Genomic DNA, 10,510 nt, shown 5'->3' with positions numbered 1-10,510 from the left:
CCCCTAGAAATGCAATTTTTGAAATATATAGTTGTTAAATTCATTTAATTCTATCTGTAGAATCTTTGGCATTTTCTACATAGACAGGTCACATTAAATAATAGCAGTTTTATGTTTTTTAAAATTCTTTTTCTTTCCTTACCACAGTGACTAGGACCTCCAGTATAAGGCTGAGCAGAAGTGGTGATAATTCTCATACATGTCTTATTCCTAATCTCAGAGGTAAAGCTTTCTGTGGTGACTGCTATTAGTGTTTTACAGATATCCTTTATGAAAGAAATTCTTTTCTTAGTTTGCCAAAAGTTGTATGTTGACCAGAAACAAATGCTGACTTTAAGCAACTACTTTTCCAGAAAGATGATCAAACAATCTTCCCTTTATTCTGTTAAATTCTAATTGGTTTTCCAATGTTAAACTAACACTGCATAATTACAACAAACTCAATTTACGTGTGACATATTATCACTTGTACATATTGTTGGGTTAGCTGACATTAAGAATTTTTGGGGTGTCTGGGTGGCTCAGTCAGTTAAGCCTCTGACTTCAGCTCAGGTCATGATCTCTTGGTCTGTGAGTTCAAGCCCTACATCAGGCTCTGTGCTGATATCTCAGAGCCTGAAGCCTGCTTCAGAGTCTGTGTTTCCCTCTCTCTGTCTCTCCCTCCCTCTCTCTCTCTCAAAAATAAATAAATATTTAAAAAATTTTTTTCAGTTTTTTCAGCAATAATAATGAAATGAAATAAGTAACAATGATTACATCCAGAAAAGCAATGCAGTGACAATTTTCCTTTACTAAATTTTACATATAAAACAGAGCTAGTAAAAAATTAATAAAATGCAAGAAATACAGTTTTAATACTTTTAAAGTACATTAATTTTTTTAAAACAGGAGAAAAATATTTATACCTACATATTGGTCTGCCATGGTGATGAATATTTCTATTGTGGTTTCTGGCTTTGAAAGTTCACTTCCACAAATTTGTCAATGGTATTACTGTCAAACTGATCTTCATATATTCATGGTCAATAGAATCAGTATATAGTATATACCTGGTCTGTCAATCCATCCACACTAATAGTTGATTGAAGAACCCTTTTTACTTATTTTAATTTCATATGTTTCTCTCACATGAAGAGAGATATAGAAATAGAAAGCTTTCAAATAAGGTTGTTGAGATTCATAAAAATCCCATTTCATAGTAAATTCAAGAAATTGTCCAAGTCTTTGTTCTCTGGGGTTCACGTGTTTCAAATGTTTCTGCAGTTGAAAATTTCCACTAAAACACCTTCACCAGAAATTTCATCATAAATTTCTATTATATTTGGTAAAATTCCCCTACAGCTTGTAATGTTTGTAAATTATTTGAGCTTCCTTCAGGTTCAGTTCATACCTCTAACCCTATGTACTGTGTAATCCTGAGTTTAAACACAGATTCAAAATAAACAATTATACCAGAGTGATTATGAAAATAAAAAACAGAAGTTGGTTGCTTATTCTTGAGATAAAAGTGTAGCTGAGTTCACCTGTAGGGGAGTTGGAATTACTTCCATATAGAATACAATGTTTATTGAAGAATAAGTAATAGAAAAGGTAAGGGCACCTGGGTGGCTCAGTCGGTTAAGCGTCCAACTCTTGATTTCAGTTCAGGTCATGTTCTCACAGTTCATGGGATCAAACCCCACATCAGGCTCCGTGCTGCCAGTGGAGCATGCTTGGGATTCTCTCCCTCTCTCTCTGCCCCTCCCCGGCTTGCACATGCTGTCTCTCAAAATAAGCAAACTTTAAAAACATGGTAATTTTCAACTTACATATGTATTATTACATTTCAGTAAGTGCACCAGGTGTTTAGAACTTAAGCCTACAGAAGACTGCTTTTTCAGACACGAGTAGTATCACTGGCATTGCTTAGAATTGTCAGTGCATAGTATTAATATAAGCAGACAGACTTTTACTATTATTTTATTTTATTCCTTTAAAATTTTCTGCACACAATGCACTCCTTTACCGCCTATACTAGTGGGGGTAGACCCCTGCCACCGTCCCATCCTTGGTATACCTCTGTCCGGATGAGAAAAATAATGAGGGAAGCTGAAAAGAAACATTCATTTTCTTCTAACAAGCAGGCCAAAGAGTCTTCTGGAATTAAGAGATGCCAAGTAATTACAAGAATAATGAAGTGGTTTGTTGATTTATTTCTGGAAATATTCATTAAAAATACAAATTACATTCACTTTTGCTCCTGCACTAGGCTTGTTAAATCATTACAATGTGCGTCATTTTTGTTTATCTGCCATCACTGGCAGTGCAGTAAAAGAACTTGTTCTAATGTCATGGAGTGGATAACCAACTGATATACCAAGATTAAAAATTTTGCTAAGGCAGACAAACCTCAGAAGTACCATTTGAGGTATTTCCTGGCCTTATCTGACACGTTTAGCCCCTTATCGCAAATTGAAGGGAGGAGAAGTCATGCTGTTCAATAAATGTGCATCCTTCCGGATCTGGAAAGAAAATGTTCTGAGAAATGTAATTAAATTTGGGGTGAATCATAACGTGAATCTTAATAGGCTGCAGCAAATGTCAAGCTTCTGGTTCACAGTTTAAAAAAGAAAAAAATTACTTCAGATATGGTAGAATCCCAACATCCTAAGAACGTAGTACTGCAGAAATTGTAGTAAGTAAAAATAACTGGAAAGCAGCATTAAATCTTGAAATGAAAATGACTACATCTTATATGATTTTTACGCTTTACCAACAAATTTGGTTGAAAGAAATAAACATCTTTCCTACCGGTCACAAAATAAATAGAAGAAATGCCCATTTGGTGTTTCCTGTTTGGTTCTGTTGATGGGACTAATATTTCCTCCTGCTCTAACAATTGAGGATGTTCATGTTCTTGACCCCTCCACAGGGCAGCAGGAAAAAATCTGAACTCTGATGACTCTGTGTACTTCTGGCTTTGATGTGCTGCTCTGGCCTCTGTGGTAGACGTGCCCTGTGCAGAGGAACAGAGCTGAACTTGTATTAAAAGCAGCGAGAATGGCAATTAAAGGTTTGATGTTTAGCAGTTGCATCTGTAAGTTTACTTGTGTAAGACTGTAACTTCTGTAGTAACACACTTAATGGTTTTAACTGCTCGCAAAGTTAGGCAGATAAAATATACAATAAGGCATTTTCTTTTTTTTTTAAATATAATTTATTGTCAAATTGGCTAATATACAGTGTGTAAAGTGTGCTCTTGGTTTTTGGGGTAGATTCCCATGGTTCATAGCTTATATACAACACCCAGTGCTCATCCCAACAAGTGCCCTCCTAAATGCCCATCACCCATTTCCCCTTCCTCCTCATCCCATCCCCCATCAACCCTCAGTTTGTTCTCTGTATTTAAGAGTCTCTTATGCTTTGCCTCCCTCCTCTGTAACTGGTTTTTTTTTCCCCTTGCCTTCTCCAATAGTCTTCTGTTAAGTTTCTCAAGACCCATATACGAGTGAAAACATATGATCTCTGTCTTTCTCTGACTTATTTCACTCAGCATAATACCTCCCAGTTCCATCCACATTGTTGCAAATGGCCAGATTTCATTCTTTCTCAATGCCAAGTAGTATTCCATTGTATATGTAAACCACATCTTCTTTATCCATTCATCAGTTGATGGACATTTAGGCTCTTTCCATAATTTGGCTATTGTTGAAACTGCTGCTATAAACATTGGGGTACATGTGCCCCTATGAATCAGCACTCCTGTAACCTATTTTTAATTTTTTGAGGAATCACCACACTGTTTCCAGAGCAGCTGCACCAGTTTGCATTCCCACCAACAGTGCAAGAGGGTTCCGATTTCTCCATATCCTCGCCAGCATCTGTTGTTTCCTGAGTTGTTAATTTTAGCCACTCTGAGCGGTGTGAGGTGGTGTCTCAGTGTGGTTTTGATTTGTATTTCCCTAATGAGGAGTGACATTGAACATCTTTTCAGGTGTCTGTTGGCCATTTGGATGTCGTCTTTGGGAAAGCGTCTATTCATGTCTTCTGCCCATTTCTTCACTGGATTATTTGTTTTTTGGGTGTTGAGTTTCTTAAGTTCTTTATAAGTTTTGGATACTAACCCTTTATGTGATATGTCATTTGCAGATATCTTTTCCCATTCCATTCATTAGTTGCCTTTTAGTTTTGTTAATTGTTTCTTTTTCAGTACAGAAGTTTTTTTTATCTTGATGAGGTCCTAATAGTTCATTTTTGCTTTTAATTCCTACAATAAGGCATTTTCTAAAAGATATGTAAAAATGGCCAATGAAGTAGTAAGCATATAGCAATAATGGGCCCATTGATAACAGAATATTTAAAGGGAACATTTTGGAGTCAACTATTATTATAATGCTTTGAAGTCTTAAACTCCAAATACCTTAAAATCCCAATGTTCTATCCCTTGGATGCCAGCTGTGGTTCTAGCAAATCATTTGCCTGAGATCCTGACAAGAAAATCCATCCTCCTTCAACTCTAGCTTTTCTGAAACCCCAAAATGATAATGGTTCAGGTTCTCAGGGTTCAGACCCTCCAAAGGTCATGTCTGAGAGCTCAAAAACTCATTTCAACCTTGTCTGTTAACCTAATCCTCCTCTTCCTTATGTATTTGTTCACCTTGTGATGGAAGAGAGGGAGAAATCCATGAAACATTTATTTTAATTTTCTACTAGGAAATAATCCCACAAAGTCTCTGACTCACCTCTTTTTGTACTTAAGGGCCAATCGATTACTCTTTGTGATGTGCTGGGTAACTAAGTAACTGAGAAAAATGGAGTCTGTTTTGGAGAAGGATGGCACTATTATCAGCTAACGATACCTTTCCCTGACTTTTCCCTGTTCTTTTCTTTCCTTACTGTCTACACTGTAAACCCTTTTAGAATCCATTAATTTCCCTTTTGCAGAAACCCATCCATTTTCCCCAGAAGGCATGCATATTTGAAGATCACACAAGTGACCCCCAACGTCAGCCTCAAGGCTACAGTTTAGTAAACGTGAAATGTCATGAACTCTACTGCTTGACTGTAATCGTTTTGCAAAGTTTATGGTAACATTTTGATTTGGGCTTTCCCTCTTTATAGACTGTTCTAATGGAATGGATTTAGGAACATGTATTTATTTTTTCACCTCTTGAGTGATTTTTATGCTTCATTTTGCTCTTACATGTTATTTCCCTCATTCAGATTTCTATATATTTTACTTTTCTTTCCATGAAGTCTTCCTCCTAATTGATACTCTGCAGCTCAGCAGTAAGCTTTAGGGAGCACCCAAAATCTTCACATTTGACAAACGAAGAGAGAATATAACAGTGTTCTTGGCCAAGTAAAAGAGACATGGAGTTAGGAGTGTAGTGAGTCAGGATTTGGCCTCCGCAGCATCAGCTAAACTATCCCTACTGCCACAGCACTGGATGAAAATACACGGCAACGAAGAGGGACAATGGTCACACAGGGTTATGTTGGCACCCTTTACATATTATCAGCAAGATCTAAAGAAGGGCACTGACATGAAGATCACCGTAACTGCCAAAAGATTTCATCACTCTTGGCACAAGTTGCCCCTATGATATTTCGAACATAAAGGTCTTTCTTTCAAAGAAAGAGCTGAAGGGAACCCTTACCTCAGATTTTCCTTTTTTCTCTGTAGGCTCTTATTCCTCAGGCTTCTGCTTTCTCTCCTCTGAGCTCCTCCAGGATGAGGCCTCTCTCCCCGTTACTATAGTAATGGGTCAGGAAAATATCTGAATACATGCTGCAAAGTTAGTCAGTAAATTATAATGGGTTACACATTTAAAAAGGCAGAGGGGCACCTGGGTGGTTCAGTCAGTTAAGAACTCAACTCTTGATTTCAGCTCAGGTCATGATTTCACGGTTTGTGGGAGCAAGTCCCATGTCGGGCTCCATACTGACATGTGGAGCCTGCTTGGGATTCTCTATCTGCCCCTTCCCTGCTCGCATGCATGCATGCTCTCTCTCTCAAAAGAAATAAATCAACATTTTAAAAAAATAAGTAAAAAGGCAGAATTGTAAATCAGAGTGTCGTGGTCTTCACACAGAAGGCAGAAGGAAATTACACAACACACATCAGAGCATCAGAATGTAACAAACAAAAGTTGTATAAACATCTTACCTTTGCAGGAGTCCATCTACCTACCCCAGTTGCTACACAGGGCACTAGGCTCTATGAAAATGATAAAAGGTACAAGACATTTGGGGATGAAGGCAAGGTAGAAATTACAAATTATTTTATACAATTTATCCAAGAAAACAAGAGAGAAAACCCGTATGTTTACAACTTAGCTTGCCTCTTGAACTAAAAAGCTAATGGGACTTTGGTGATGGCTTATTCTAGCAGTCCTTACCCAGGGGGACACATCACAACTTGTGACAGACATTTTCAAAAACATGCTTGGCCTTACCCTAGGCCTGGTAAAATAACAGAGTGAGGCCTTGGGACTTTGCAAAAATCAGGCAACTAGTGTCTCAGTCTTCTGGGTTTTCCTTTTGCATAAAAATCTACCTCTTTCCAGTGACTTGTGAGTTTGGGAGCTTTGGTGTCTGAAGGACTCCTCTGATGCCACTAAACATGATTCTGGGATAGCAACACATGGCCCTAGACTTTTTCAGGTGACCTCCCCTGCTCCCAAGAGGGTTGTTTCCCATCCTAGGTGAGCAGTTAAACTCTGCTGCTTCCAAAACCACATAATACTGGAACAGGTGGTACTTGTCCCTACTTGGTCTCCAACTGTCATGCGAAGAGGTCATGGGCACTCGTTATTATGGCCTCACGGTGCAAACATGAAATGGAATAAATTTAGAGAAAACTTAAAAGCAGACAAGTAGGAGAGCACACACAATCGCCTGAGCCTTCATTACCCACAATTTAGGTCAGGCAGACAAGGACTGCATGCACCCTCAGAAGGATGATACTGGCCCCTAGAATCCACCACCCATTGACAGGGATAGGAAAGGGGAGGGCAGTGAACATCTATGTAAGGGCATAGTCAAATTATCAGTCTGTTCTTTACTTGAGCTCAAGCTGATTGAGTTAAAAATTGGCAGGTGTCCAACAAAGCCACACTCTCTTTGTGAGATATATATATATATATATATATATATATATATATATATATATATATGGCACTGTATGTAATCCTCAATCTTCACAGTGTCTTGACATTTCCACAGCTACAGACCCTGCAACTGTGTTCTTCCATGTCTGCCGTGATTTCCCTGTCCTTTCGACTGATGAAAACTTGAGACTCACAGAGTCAACCTAAACAGCTATTAGGGGTGTAGTTAGGATTACAGCCTGAGTTTGACTCCCAAACTAATATTCTAGCCATAAATCCAAACCACCAACTCCCAGCAGGTTACTTGTTCCCAGATATTAAAGCAGTCCAGGGAAAATAGGCAAAATATCTTTATTTCCCTGATTAGGCCTGCTATTGCACTTACCTCAGAGTCAGGCCAAAAACTAAGGAAAATCTGCCCACTTACCACTGGCAAGATGATTAAGTAAGATATAAATTCACACCAAAATGATGGTGGAATTAGTTGGGAAGGCCAACAGCAGACATGGCTTTGGGACCTGTATTCCTTGTATATAAGAAAATCCCTTTGTGGGCTGGAGATAAGCAGTGTAAGGGAAATCTACTGACTGCTGAGTTCATACATAAGGTAACTCTTACTGACTCTTGTTGGAGAGTCAGGGACAGTCATGATTAAATTGAGATGAGAAGAAGGAGTAGGAGTTAGCTATATGAAAAGGGAGGAACTGAACGTCAAGTGCAAAGGCCTATGAACAGGAAAGAGAAGGACATTTTTAAGAAGCTAAGAGTTCACCAACATGTTTGGGGTGAAGAAGCTGATGTGGAACCAATCAAAAGTTGAGGCTGTGAGGTAAGGGCCAGATCATGCAGAGCCTTACAGGCCATGTTAAAGACACTATAATCTAAGGACCATATATAATCTAAGGACCATAAGAAGACATTGTAGGATTTTAAGGAGGACCAGGATATGATCAGATTCACATTTCATATTCCCCATTTTCCCTCCTCATTTCCTGTCCCAGGCTTTTACTCTAATAAATTTCTCGTACATTTAATCCTGAATTAGCATCTGCTTCTTGGAGAATCCATGCCAACATAACTCACAGAACTTTTTAGAAGTAAATGAGTTAAGGTATGCGTATTATACTTTTTAAAAGGGGGGGCGGTTTCTCAATCAATTTCACGGACATCTGTTAAATATATTCTTTACTATAATTAGTTTTAGGATCTCGAAGTCACCTACAGGACAACCAGAGACCATCTTTCTGGGATAGCTGTTGTTTCAGGTCATTTAGCACCATGTCCCATTGCATTGCTGTGGTAAAGATTATCTCATGACTTGAAGGAATAATGAGTCATCAAAAAGTATTTTTTAAAAATTCTGCTTATCTAGTAGAGTTTGGATCATTAATTAAAAGCTATGAAAAACAAATTTCCTAAAGTCCAGTTCCAAGAGAGGGTCAGGCTATCTATCCATTTATTGTTAGACACAGATATCTGAAAAAGAAGCATAATTTTGAAATTATTATTTTAATAAAAAGGATAACATTTTCTATCAGAACATTCCTTATTACTGCTACTTTTCCACAAGACATACAGTATATTCTACATACTACAGAGCATTTAGACAAATGGTTAAATCACTAAATTGTGGAACCACTGATTTTATTTTATTATTATTATTATTTTAAATATAATTTATTGTCAAGTTAGCTAACATATAGTGTATACAGTGCTCTTGACTTTGGGAGTAGATTCCCATGATTTATCGCTTACAAAACACCCAGTGTTCATCCCAACAAGTGCCCTCCTAAATGCTCATCACCAATTTCCCCCTCTCCACCCGCCCCCATCCACCCTCGTTTGTTCTCTGTATTTAAGAGTCTCTTATGGTTTACCTCCCTCTCTGTTTGAAACTATTTTTTCCTCCTTCCCTTCTCCCATGATCTTCTGCTAAGTTTCTCAATTTCCACATATGAGTGAAAACATATGATATCTGTCCTTCTCTGACTGGCTTATTTCACTTAGCATAATACCTTCCAGCTCCATCCACATTGCTGCAAATGGCCAGATTTCATTCTTTCTCATTGCCAAGTAGTATTCCATTGTATACATAAATCACATCTTCTTTATCCATTCATCAGTTGATGGACATTTGGGCTCTTTTCATAATTTGGCTATTGTTGATAGTGTTGCTATAAACATTGGGGTACATGTGCCCCTATGAATCAGCACTCCTGTATCCTTTAGATAAATTCCTAGTAGTGCTATTGCTGGGTTGCAGGGTAATTTTACGTTTAAGTTTTTGAGGAACCTCCACACTGCTTTCCAGAATGGCTGCACCAGTTTGTATTCCCACTGACAGTGCAAGAGGGTTCCCATTTCTCCATATCCTCACTAGCATCTGTTGTTTCCTGAGTTGTTAATTTTAGCCACTCTGAGCAGTGAGGTGGTACCTCACTGTGGTTTTGATTTGTATTTCCCTGATGATGAGCAATGCTGAGCATCTTTTCATGTGTTTTTTGGCCATTTGGATGTCTTCTTTGGAAAAGTGTCCATTCATGCCTTCTGCCCATTTCTTCACTGGATTATTTGTTTTTTGGGTGTTGAGTTTGGTAAGGTCTTTATAGATTTTGGATACTAACCCTTTATGCAATATGTCATTTGCAAATATCTTCTCCCATTCTGTCGGTTGCCTTTTAGTTTTGTTGACTGTTTCCTTTGCAGTGCAGGAGTGTTTTATCTTGATGAGGTCCCAATAGTTCATTTTTGCTTTTAATTCCCTTGCCTTCAGAGACGTGTTAAGTAAGAAGTTGCTGCAGCTGAGGTCAAAGAGATTGTTGTCTTGTTTTCTCCTGTAGGGTTTTGATGGTTTTCTGTCTCACATTTAGGACAGACAGCATATTCTACATACTACAGAGCATTTAGGCAAATGGTTAAATTACTAAATTGTGAAACCACTGATTTCAAATCACATAGATTATTATTAGTTCATTATCAGTCAAAGATGCAGCCCCAAAGGGCCAACTTCTAACACATAGTCCAGGGCCATCTTGCTTATGCATGCATGGTGGACACTGCAGGAGTGGTGACCTCAACACCAGAGCACCACCCCCCCCCCAAGTTCCAGGAAGCTCACAGCCCTTGGTCCTAAGCCATGGAGACGTCTTGCCCAGAGGGCCTGAACTGTCTGGGGACCAAAAACTGCTTGATGACCCCCCCCAAGACTGGAAAGGCAGCAGCAACCATCTGGAGCACAGGGCTGTCCTCAGTATCTCGTGTTACAGAGAAATAGATGACCTTAAAGAGCAACTTGTGGCCATGCAGTCCCTGACTGACAAGTTCCAGACCCTTTGAAGCTGAGCCCAGCATCTTTGTGCAAGAGGAGCAGCTAGTATCTTGGAAGCCAGAGATCCAGGGAGCTGTGGACAAGCTGGTTC

General features: G+C 38.7%; 1 long non-coding RNA gene across 1 annotated transcript; it reads right to left on the bottom strand.

The window, feature by feature from the left end:
* Nucleotides 1-770: 770 nt before the first annotated feature.
* On the bottom strand, nucleotides 771-8,967 carry LOC123385520. The gene is made up of 2 exons (XR_006598201.1): nucleotides 5,640-8,967; nucleotides 771-2,995 (listed from the first exon to the last, which is right to left on the bottom strand). It is a non-coding gene; the product is annotated as an uncharacterized LOC123385520 (long non-coding RNA).
* Between the last annotated feature and the right edge of the window lie 1,543 nt (nucleotides 8,968-10,510).

This window comes from Felis catus, chromosome B2, assembly GCF_018350175.1.
Source record: "Felis catus isolate Fca126 chromosome B2, F.catus_Fca126_mat1.0, whole genome shotgun sequence".
NCBI classification, from domain to species: Eukaryota; Metazoa; Chordata; class Mammalia; order Carnivora; family Felidae; genus Felis; species Felis catus.
Note: the sequence above shows the minus strand (reverse complement) of the source record. Positions and strands in the feature narration are given on the sequence as shown.